This window comes from Thunnus albacares, chromosome 7 (assembly GCF_914725855.1).
Source record: "Thunnus albacares chromosome 7, fThuAlb1.1, whole genome shotgun sequence".
Taxonomy (NCBI): domain Eukaryota; kingdom Metazoa; phylum Chordata; class Actinopteri; order Scombriformes; family Scombridae; genus Thunnus; species Thunnus albacares.
The window spans coordinates 28312493-28324985 of record NC_058112.1 but is presented as its reverse complement, the minus strand read 5'-3'; the positions used below and the strand labels follow the sequence as shown (position 1 = coordinate 28324985).

At 38.9% G+C, this 12493-nt stretch overlaps 1 protein-coding gene across 5 annotated transcripts in view; it reads left to right on the top strand.

Annotated features, from left to right (window-relative positions):
* Positions 1-1459: 1459 nt before the first annotated feature.
* The window catches only part of LOC122986515 (alpha-1,3-mannosyl-glycoprotein 4-beta-N-acetylglucosaminyltransferase C-like), a 65319-nt gene continuing 54285 nt past the window's right edge, over positions 1460-12493 (top strand). For 2 of the 5 annotated variants that reach the window (XM_044357828.1, XM_044357823.1), the window contains exon 1: positions 6592-6918. The gene's annotated coding sequence lies outside the window, so the exon portion shown is untranslated. Of the gene's footprint in view, positions 1605-6591; positions 6919-11303; positions 11516-12493 lie in introns of those variants that run through there. The other 3 variants (XM_044357824.1, XM_044357825.1, XM_044357826.1) reach the window with 3 other exon arrangements.

Below are 12493 nucleotides of genomic sequence, written 5' to 3'. Positions count from 1 at the left end.
AGCATGTCCTAGTTATTGTTATTCACGTATGACTCATTATAGACGAGGACCAAAGGCACTTTTTTGAGCCATATTTGAACTGATGTAGTTTTGGTTGTGTTTTAGCCACATGCTAAACAAAAAAACTAGATACAAACATTTCCAGAAACCTTTCAAATGAAGCCTAATACATGCATTTTAGCCTTACAGCTCTTCTGTAATAAGCTTTTTCATTTGAGTATGCCAAAAAGGCGAAAAATTTTTAAAAAAAAAAAAAAAAGGGTGGATGTTAAGAGGCTATTGTTAAAAAATGGTTTTGATTACAAATTAGATTAAAAATTGTATTGTTGACAGTTTAGAAATGGATTTGTTGTGTTAAAAACCAGGAGGAGATGAACCATTAGCATCATTTTTGTTGGCAATGTGAGTTTCATCAGAGAGTAAATATCCCAGTCGGCTCTTCCATCACAGGCTGCTGAAGCCCTTTAATGCATCCATTAAGCTAGAAGCCTGAGTTCATACCAGAGCAGAGTCTACAGTACATCCAAACACGTGGTCTGCATGTCTTTAGGTCCACGGCACCAAGATTCACACACAGGTCCGTCTTGCTGTGCAGTACAAACCACTGAGCCTCTGTTCCACTATTATAATAGTGTGAGACTTTATTGGTATCTTCTTGCCCGCCTCCAAGAATATCATAAGTAAAGGTTGAGAAACAGAATAGAGCCTCCAGTGCTCCGAAGCGTATCAGTGTCTTCTTCAAGGAAACATTAAAAGAGCTACTGCTTGAAGCCAGACTCTCTAACTGAGTGTCGATCATTTTTGTTACACATATTCCATTTTTTCTGGCCTGTGATTCAATTCTTACGCCCTAAAACGGTTATAATCCCAGCAGCCAGAGACCACAGTATAAGTCTTACAGGATTTTTATGTGTTATTTTGACTTTTTCACCTTTTTTATAGTTTTGGCTTTCACACCTGAGTTGTAATTTTAAAAGTAGAGTGTTAAACGAGTTGGTTATTATTTAGAATGACATGCTGTTGTAATTTGTTTTCAAAAACACAGCGGGAGCTCCAAATTGATTATATACAAATAAGAAGTAATAAATTAAAAAATATAGCAATTAAATACCGATTATGACTGTAAATAGTGATTATTTCATGATTTTTTTTTGACAATGCTTTAATTAACTGATTCATCATTTAGTCTGTAAAATGCACATCACAATTTCTCATACCCCATGTGAAGTCTTCAAAGACATTTAGTTTACAATGATGACCTGAATGATTAATAAATTATCAAAACTGTTTGTTGACTGACTGATTAATCAAAGTGTTGAGGGTTTTTTTTTTTTTAGCACTAAAACCAGTCTTATATCAGTCTTGAATATTCTTTAACTCCGTCTGCATAGCGAGTGTACCTTGCGGTCACTCCCTGACAGTTTAACTCTGATTAAATGTTTGCCACCACTATTATGTATCTGTTTGTAGTGATATTTTAAATTCAACACTGAATAATTCATCCCATTTCAGAAAATCCGACCCTGAGTATCAGCGTGAGAGGCAACTCTGGCCAGTCCTCCAGGTGAACAGGAGCCTTTCATCCCGTTCCACCAGGTTAGGATGTGAGTGGTGATTCACTGAATGTTTAGTCACACTGGGAGCTCATACAACCCTTCACATTAATGGTTATGAAATATTCAGTCCCTGCCTCTGCGGAGACGGAGCAGGAACGCAGCAGGAGCTTCGACAACTGATTGGGTGATAGAGTTCCCTGTAGCTCACGTTGTAGCTCTGCGTTCACATTTTACACTGACAAGGCTGACGTTAATGGATACCCTTCATGCCTGTCAAGCATGTAATTATGGTGCAGGCAGTTAGAAAATACAGTAATTGGCAGTTTAGAGAGGGGAGCATTGGAACCGAGTGAACTGTTACGCATTACCTATGATGAAAATAACATTGAAACAAATGTTAGCTTTAAATTAAAAAGGTTTAGTCTGACCTTTTAATATGAATTTAAATATTAATTATGTTTGAATGTTATAAATAAAGCACACAGAGTATCAGCTTTGCCAGCTGGTATTGCATCCTATGCAGAAAAAAAACTTAACTCCCAAGTTTTAGAAACTGCTGACAGCGATCAATTATTAAACATACAAACAGCAGTTTAATTGACCACAATCTGAGAAGAGTTAGATGTGTAAATACAAAGTAAGTATTTTATTTCAAAATCAACGTCTTGTCTTGAAACATTGCTGAAACTCAGGCTGGATTTTCAGTCAGACTCTCCACAAAAAGGTCAGATCACACAAAAAAAATAATCACTGTGTGAAGAAAACCAACGGCTGGGTTAAGCCTTTTTTTCTTTTTTTTTTTAAATACATAATCACAGAAACTGCATGGATCCACTTTAACATTTTCAGCTCATATTCATAAAACATCGCCCATCCTCATTGAAACATCAAAACAATACAGAAACAGCTAAATCTCTTCTTCTTTGTCCTCTTTTGGCGGACGGTCTGGTTACTCCGCTGAGAATCAGCTGGTCAAACCTCCGTTCTGTCCCGTCCTGCTTTATATTATCACTTACACTGTGTTTTAAAGCTCAATTCACTTTGAACAAGCATGAAATAGTGATTTGAGTGCAGTTCATAAATACTAACTTACTTAATCCTCTTGTTCCCTGTGGGACAGAACAACATACAATGAGCTTCTTCCATGGTTCCCTGTCCTTGGTAACATGCTGAGCCAAACCCCCCATCTGGATTAATCTTGACTAGTTTGTAAGTTCAGATTTAGCCTCGTTATAATGTCAGTGTTTGTTAATCACTAAATTAAAACCGGTTGCAACACACAAACTAGTTCTTACGTAGAGATGAGTTGTTACTAAATATTTTCAGCTACTTACTGCCACCTGGGACTCTTGTGTTGAATTAACCAACTCACAAAGCAAAAGTAAGCTTCCTAATATCTGACCCGTTGAGACCAAAGAGTAATAGAGGTGATATTGAATATGGTTGACATGACACTTTATATTTTACAGAAAAAAACACAACCTCAAATTACAAAACTTTATATCAATAACATCAAACTAAATGACCAAATAACAACACTTAGGTCAGCATAATCGGATATTTCCCTGCAAAATGCATAAATACTACTGATTCTAAAAACACGTATTTCTCCGGGTGTGCAGAGATAAATAAAACAAAGTCATTCACAAAGGATTGGCAGGTAAGTTTATTTTATCTTTTGGCCCCTAAAACTGTTGGAAACTTTTGGAAGTTGTGTTACAACTCGTGATGCTACAGTGACTTCCTGTTTACATGGTTGGTTTCTTATTTTACTTGCTAAGACATTTCACAAGTCTTTTTTTTTTTTTTTTACCAGTTACACTGTTTGTTTTTTAATAGTTTTTATGTATTTATTATTAATTTATTTTTATTTAGTGCAACATAAGGGATTGAAGTGACATTTCTAGTCAGAAAGAAGTCTTAATGGTGCAACCTGATTTAGTGAATCACTAGTTTGAAACTAGCTTGTAACTTAGGAAGGACTTTACATACAAGTTTAGAGATGGATTTATGAACAGCTGGAACTACCCAGACCAGCATCATTTTTGGTATTTCAGATTTTCTTTTACCGGGAGGAGTCCGTCCCAGTGCAATCTGCCTTCATTCAAAGCACATGGCCCAATCATCACAGTCGCCTTATTTCAGTGATGATGTCCTCTCCTTTTTTGTTCGATGCTTCAGTCCTTTTCATATCAGCTTTGGTTTCTCACCATCATTGAGAGTCACACATTAGCTGGACTTGCTGTTGCTGTTATATAGATGGATCTTTATCTTATGGTTGTATTTCTTGGACTTCCAGGTGTTGCAGAGTTGGGAAAACGCACACGTGATCTTGCCACAATGTTTTTCTGACTCTTGTTGTCTTTGCTGATAAGACTAAATAAGTGAACCATGTTTCAGGACAGCTGATCTGACCATTAAGTTTTCTTTTTTTTTTGTTTCTGTTTGTTCGACCAGTGAATGAGCAGAAAATAATGATTTGATCGCAGCTCATAAATGTTACCTGTGAATCAGGCACCTGCACTGAGATGTTGATCAAATGACAATTTCATAATCACAAAGTTGTCAGTTTAACGTCACATTAAATACAGACTAACAGAGCTGCAACTAACAGTTATTCTCATAATCGTTTAATCTGCCATTCATTTTCTCGATTAATCAATTGTCTCTAAAGCATCAGAAAAATGTTCATCACAATATCCTAGTGCACAAGGTGACAACTTCAGATGTCATATTTTGTCCTACATACAGTCCAAAACCCAAAAATATCCAATTAACTATAATGTAAGACCAAGAAAGGCAGCAAATTCTCATATTTAAGAACCCGGAACCATCAAATTTTTGGCATTTTGCTTAAAAAAATTACTTCGATTATCAAAATAGTTGCTGATAAATTTTCTTTCAATCAACTAATCAGTTAATCGTTAGAGCTCTACAGATTAACCCTTTAACCCCCTGGAGACACCCCTTTTTTTCAAGCCAAAAAGATAACGCTGATGATCTATCAATATATAAATTACATGTTCATATTTATGTAACTTTTCACAGTACTAGAAGTCGTAATGCTCGCATTCAACAACATCCAATGAGAATATCCAGTTCAATCCCTTTTTGGGTGTAAAATCATCTACTCTCTGTGGTCAGAATCCAAAAAGGACAGACAATGATGTGTCTAGCGTGATTTTGATGGCATCCAAAAAGCCTAAATATTGCTGACATTCACCTACCTCCTAATATTAGCCTCCACTTTTTCCCCCCAGAGGTCCAACAGAGTTTCTGCTTTGCCTTTCTTGTGCCTCACAGACTGTATTGACTCCAGTGCAATTTTAAAGTGAATATAAAAATCTGAAAAGGAAGCAAGTATTGAGGTTTTCAGCATGTCAAATAACATCCCCGTGTGTTTTTAAGATGCCAAAGCACCTCACGGATCCAAAAAGTAACTCACTCATATACTCATTCATTCATTTATCCATTCATTCATCATTCAGGGACTCACAGTCAGTCTGTTAGAGGGCAGATAGTTAGGTTAAGATACCTGCTGTGACATTGTCTGCAGACATCATTCATCCAGGATAATTTCACTGCACCTCCTCCTCTCTGCAGTGAGGTTGAACCGTGTCGTCTGCTTCACCTCCATGACACCGTGTCCTTGTTTATGTTACGTCCCAATCATTTAGATTACTGCACTGTTTGCAATTCTTTGCACAAGATTAAAGCTCATTGTCCTCCATTCAGAAGCAGCCATTCACTGCCATTCAAAAAAAAAAACAACTTCCCCAGAGTGACATAATTCACCAGAGTAAACCAAAAATTGCTGGTTTGCTTTGTGTTTTCATCGTGTTTTCAATAATCAGGGCTGCATTATAGTCCCTGTCAATCGCCTATCACTTACATAAATAAAGAGAAGTCTCCTCGAGGAAATAATGCTGGAAAAACACTTCACTTTACAAACTCTGTTTACATCCTCGTCGTTTTATTCAGGCTCGGCTTGTTAGCTGGAACAGCTACAACTATGACAAATGACTGAAAACCCAAAGAGTATATAGTGAATCGCTTTGGGGGAAATGCAAACCAGACATAGACATAGTAAATCACTGAAGTAAATGCATTGTAGCCACCTGACTTTGACCCAGCTTCTAATCGTAGACGTCGCCTAGACAGATGTGTATCTGGTGTTTCAGGGGCCTTTGTCTGAATTCTAATTCTGCACCCAAAATCAACCCAAACACCCAACACAAAAGCACCAACACTATTGTCACAACAATAAATAACCGAGACAGATGAATAATTACAGGAAGAGGAATCAATTCCAATTCAAAGTTTCTGACAAGCTAATGGATGGAGCTCAGTTTGGGTCGTAGTGGTGATTGGAAATCTCATGATGTATGGAGGAGATGAGGGAAAGTATTGACTTCTGTACCTCGCACAATCATCGCTCTCATGGTCCAGTATTCATCATTCATTTTCATCAAGTTTTGAAATAATGCTATTTTTATATGTGAAAGAAAGAGAGTAAACTGAGAACAGAGTCCCTTGAGAAAAATAGGTTTTAAAACTGTAAAATTCGCCCAGTGACGACATGAATCAGACGCTAACATTAGACTTGTGTGTACAGTATGTAACCGTTTGGCCGTTACTCATTCTCGTATCTGGCTGCAAGGGTTGCCATACACCGAGTTGTCATACTTCTAACTTTGTTTGGCAGCTAAATATGATGGGATCTTCTTTCTAATGCATCCCAGATGGAGGAAATAGTCATTTGCATCCGTTATCAGCGAGACAAGACGAGGCTGTGTCAAACTGCTTGAAAAAAAAAATCAGCCTCTTTCTCTCTCCTCACCCTCCTCCCTTTACTTCTATATTTGCAATAGTCAGAACTGTCACACATCGACCTCTCAAGATGCTCTCAGAGCAACTTGAACTTTTAAAACAGTTAATTAAGACTTGTTCTGACACATTCAGCGCTGATTTCTCAGGCAGGAAATCCATATTCATATTTCAGAGAGAAGAAGGTCATGCAGCGCAATGCCAAGAGACCAGTCACCCGTGGATGTCTTTGAGCAGGACTTTGTATCGCCTCATCAATTTTTAATTGATTTATTCATCTATTCACGAATTAGCTTAGCTTGTCTCCAAAGCACACATGAATATCTAAAGTATACACCAGGCCCCTGATGTATAATTGCATTCTTTTGTTGTATCAATAGTCAGCTGACTGTCACTCATCATCATGGCTGCTAATGGTTCCAGGTTGTTTGCTGCTCAGGGAAGCTGACGGGGAACTTTTGCCCTTAATGAATCTCCTCCTGAGAGAAGATTGTTGAAATTAGAATCAACATCTATATTCCTGAGACAAAATACAGTAAGTAATGGCTTTAATCAGGCGAGTGGAGAATATCAGGACATTGATGGGTCTGCTGGGTACTGAATGTGTTTTCTGTTTGACTGGACTAAACTCTGACAGTAGCTTTCGGCTCCTGATATAATCACCATGTTAACTCTCTCTGCATTATTTCTCTCACAGGGATTCTTAGGACTGAATAAAAGTAATTATTTACTCTGTTACTTAACCTAAATATGACTGAAATAAATGCTGCATTACAAAGTTACTCAACAGTTTGATTTCACTTAAAACATGCTTCAGAATTAAGGTGTGTGATCATTTTTAGCTAGCGGTGCAGGGATGATAATGTTGGTCTCAACAAATATTAAGTAGATTGGCTTGTTCAGATATTCATGGTCTCCAAAGGATGAATCCCACTGATCCTGACTTCTCCTCAAGTGCCTCTGTCAAGTTGACGTGTTTTTTTTTTTTTTTTTTTTTTTTGTGAAATGTCTCGGCAGCTTGTTAGCAAACTGACGTTAGCATTCAGCTAAAGTCACGACTGTGCAAATACAGTCTCACAGAGCCGCTGTAGGCTGCGGATTCTTAGTCTTGTTTGATTAAAAATGTTACACAGGACTGTTGCTCTATCTTTAAAATTATATCAAAATTATAAAACATAATAACTTGTCAGGCTCTGGCTAATATCAGATCCCATTTAAAAACTATTATGTGTTAAAGAGCCATAAAAGTGGTTTGGAAAATTGTAGCCCATTAACTTACAAATTGCAAATACGTAACATTACTGGTGACCATTTTCCCACATGTACATTCATTTTTATCACTGTCAGGCAGACATTGGTTTCAGTTCACAGAAAACTCTCCCTGTTGCTGCATTCAAGAACGCTCCGACATCCTAAATTTAAGTCTACAGTTAGCTGCTAAACAGCATAATGCAAGGAAAACTAAATACACATCCAGCATCCACATTTCTTATAATTTCTCTTCTAGGTTTGATTTTCTAATATAAAAGGGCATGAACGTATTGCTTTCCTGTAACTGACTCAAATATCCTTATTGATGCATTGAAGGACTGTGTGTCCTTCAATGCATCAATAAGGAAAGTTTTCAAATTGGTCTAAGCAAGCGAGAGGAAAATGACATGATCGTTCTGTGCAATAATTATCTATATCAGGCTGTCTTTAAGTGTCTATGGGTCCATTTGAAATACAAAAGGAACAAGTAGCCGCCTAGATGGTAGGAAATGAATCTAAAAAAAACATTAAATATTATTTGGAATAACAATATAAATGCAACCATGCAATATAATGAAGGATATGTGATTTGTAGTTTGAATATTTGGTAGTTAAAATGTGCAAAACCATCACTATCATTCTTCAAGTCCCCAAAAGCCTCCCTGCAAACATGCAAACACTGAAGCTAAACATATTTTTGAGAAGACAAAAAATTAAAAACATAAGTCTAAAATACCAGACAGCTGCTAGAAGTCAAAAATAATTCTACAACAATAATTTTATTACAGCATCTACAAAGGGACTCGTTAGAGCGCCAAATTCCTCTCAGTTTTTATTTTCAGATAAAAAAAAAAGCACATGGATGAGGGCCGAATAGTTGACATTAAGCTTCTGCACTCTTCCACTCGAGCATGTCCACCAAATTTCAAGTTTAAATGTATGTACTTGAGGCCAATATAAACCTGCAAATAAAAGCGAGAATGAAGGACAATAAGATGACGACAGACACTCCAGTTCCCAATTAGAACAAGACAGATGTTCCAGCATTTCCTCTTTAATTTCTTGTCCTGTTCATATCACAGCTGCTGCATTTGAATTAGGCTAATGCTTACAGGAGTATTTTAACAGCAGGGACCCTGTGTTGGCGCGTGGTGTTACACGGTGTGATCTGAATGATTTAGGACGCTTACATTTTAAAACAGCTGCAGCACATTTCTCGGATACCCAAACACGACAACATGGAGAGCACTTCACGCCTTCAGCACGAGCACATCTCTGATTCTGCCATTAATCAGTTTTTCATGCTGAATTACAACAAAAATCACATGAGGACATGGTAGCATGGAGAATATATGCAATCTACATTTTAAGGAGCTTGAAGGCTAATTATAATTGCAAATTGGTTAACTTGACTCCTGGCCCTCTTTCATTCTTGGTATGGTGCAGACCCGGTTTGAACTGATCATTAAAGGCTACATCCACTCAAAATTCACTATCCTTAGATTCTCTCAGTTAGGAGAGTTTGGTTTTTTTTAGTGTCTTCATACAATTTCACATTTTCACATGGTCAATTTTTAAACTATGAATATATAAAACATCAAAGAAAGCATTTACATTGAGTAATACAGATATGAAAGACAAAAAACAAATAAAACAGAAAGAGGGAGGGAATTATTTGTTATTAGAAAATATCTAATAAAGTCTAAAATACACTGAAAGACTACATTACATTAACAGGGCCATCACAAGACTTCACTTATTTATAAATTTAGTCTTTTGGAGCCTTAGTGTGGCGTGTGTTGTTTGCTCCATCTCATAAAATTCCACCACTTTTTGAATCCATATGTATTATTAATGGCTGCAACAAACAGGATTGTTAACAAAAGCTTTCTGAAATGACTCCTGCAGTGTAAGTTAGGTCCTTGTGGAACCTGCCTCTCCGCGCCGCACGTAGGCGAACATGCACATGGGGTCATTCTGAGACACTGTCATGGCTGTTTCTTTTAAACCGAGGTTGTATATACTGTACATGTTTTTCCTTTTCCGTTTTGAACTCGTCTCCCAACAGGAGTTGTATCGACGCGTCAGCTCGCTTGACACTCAGGCCTTCGTGACGTGATGTAGAGAGCTGGGAGGTTTGCGTGCCAGCTCTTCTATGATTACCCATAAATGCACCACTCTTCTTCGCGTGGATCCACAAAGATGTTTAGATGTATCTTCGCCGAAGCGTAATTGCTGCTTCAGAGTACATCCACGCTAAGATGTCTCCGTAGTCTTTCTCTCTCTCTTTAGAGTGGACAAGGAAAACTGAGCTTTTGAAAAAAAAAAACAAAGCCTACTCCAGAAACGTTTGGGGATTTGTGGCATTAAAGTTAAAATATTAATCCTGGAGATTTCCATCAAGCCGAGGATGCAGCATGTAATCTAGCGTTACTGTTAATACTGTAATTTAACAGTCGCTCTGTTTACTGTTCACTCTTCTGAACATTTTCCTACTGCTGCTAGTGCACATCAAAAGCATTCAACTGTGAAGCAGTCACAGGAAACACACAGGGTTTTTCATAGAGGTTAGTGCTGACAGCCAGTCATTCAAAAATGTGTCTACAAAACAAGCCATTGACATTTTCTGCATGTTTTTTGACAACGGCTCAGTTTCCTGCAGTTGTTTGGAAAACTACAGCATGTGCAGCATGAAATCAGGTTGCAGTTGCATCATCGTAATTTTTTTTAAAACAAGTGGAGTTTGTTTGGCTGCGCTGTAAACAGATACACCGACTGTTCCTCTGCTGTTCTTTCGACAAAGTTCGCTGTAGTATTAAACATTATTCGCTGGTACCGCCAGTAACCAAAGGTATCGCCAAACGTTGATCACTCATTTTAAATCTCAGTGTAGCCAATCACATGAAACAGATGTCGTCTTTAATCCGTGTTTATGTTTATTTTGTCGGACGACTTTGAGATCGTACATTAGATCGGTGCCACCGTGCATCGGCAGCAGCAGTGCCTGGTTAACAGTTAGCATCTGGGTCGCGATCAAATCAGTATTTTATACGCTGACAACAACAGAAACAGAAAATTATATATCAAAACAACTAAATTATAAGTTTAGCTGCATTAAAACAAGACGAGGGAGAGCAGGACGGGATAGAATGGAGCTTTAACCAGCTGAGACGAATAGTTTTGTTGTTTGTCAACTGAGACAGGAGAGAAGAAGAAATGGTTTTCAATTATTTATAGGTTTCAGTGCAGACAGAAGTCTTTACAAAAAGGATGTGAAAATGCTGTTTATGTGTTGTTGGGTTGTTGTTGTTTTTTTAACACATATACGGCGCCTTCATATTTAGCCTGCTTGTGGACATATTCTGAGTTGTGCAGCTGTGGTGTGATGTATTGCCTCTTTAAGGCAGACAATCCAAACAGAAAGTGAGAGCGAGAGAGAGGGAGAGAGGGGTGGTGGGTTGGAGAGGGGTGGTGTGGTGGGGGGGTAGAGAGAGAGAGAGAGAGAGAGAGAGAGAGAAAAAGAGAGAGAAGTGAGAGCCAATAAGGCAGTGGGTGCAGGCACACTCTGTTTGTGACACCTTGTGGTGGAGAGTGAGGGGGTGGCAGAGATGGAGAGAGAGAGGGGGGCACCACTGGAAAGAGAGAGGGAGAGAGAGAGAGAGATCAAAGCAAAGGAAGAGACAGAGGAGGAGAAACGAGGATGAGAGATAGCAGCGCTGCAGCGAGAGCCCTGCCTGCCTTTGCAACGAGTGTTTACTTCACATTTCCTGAGAGCCGGTTATCTTCCCTCTGCGTGAGTCATGGAAGTGATTTAGGTGAGTGGAGCAGCACGGAGCGGCAGCAGAAAACCACAGATCTGTTTGTGTCTGCACCGTGGGCAGGTAAGCTCACTCTGCATCTCTATGGGTGTAATTTTATACTGCTTTTTTTTTTTTTCTTTTATCTTTTTCCTCCTTTTTTGTCTCCCGTGAAGAGGAGCAAACAACTTCTGCAGAGTTTGGCTCTTGTTCAGTTTGCTTGTCCTTCTCCTTCTCCCCAATCCCAACCCTCTAATACACTTAATTTTCCGTATTTCTCCTCTCAGTGACAGGATAGTTTGTGCTTTCATGCAGGCTGTGCAGTGTAAAGTGTAAGAGGCACGCTGCAGTTTCTCTCTGACATTCTGAGCAACATTTAGTGTCTCTGTATTGACAGGCGGGTTCAGCGGGGCTGAGGGTTGGAAGAGGATGAGAGGGAGATGAGTCAAATCTCTGCTTGAGGGACCAGGAGGGTTACAGCATCAGAGATGATGATCCCAATCTGTATGAGAGCACAGAAAGAAAAGATAATCCTACACAAATAAGCTCTGGCTGCTTGTTAGATGTTACGCTGTATTTTTTTTGGTTTCGTAACACAATCGAGGTAAAGTGATTTTTTTTTTTCCCCCCTCTGCATCGGGATTCTGCGTGCGACTGAAAAACCACATTGGCTCAAGAGCTGGATCTTTCTTTGGGCATCCCTTCACGTCCACGCTGACTGAGGCATGCGGTCCGTGGGTTTTGGAAGTATAGAAGGCAGGTTTGTGGAGATTTGTGGCTCAGCCCTCCTGAGTGACAGCTGAGCTCTATCACAGCTTTCATCATGACTCAAGCTGGTAAACTGCAGCTCAGCCTGTGACACAAATTCCCATCCCCTCAGCGATGTGGGAATAACCTGCCTTCATCTCACGGCTGGATTAGAGTGATTTACTGTTGCTCCTTGTCAGCCGGGGTGTGTTTGTGTGGGGTTTGACCTATAATGGCACCTAATGGCATCATATGTTATTTCTAAGAGGACACTGTCAAACAGGACCCTCTCGCCAGCCACATCCAGTTGTAATA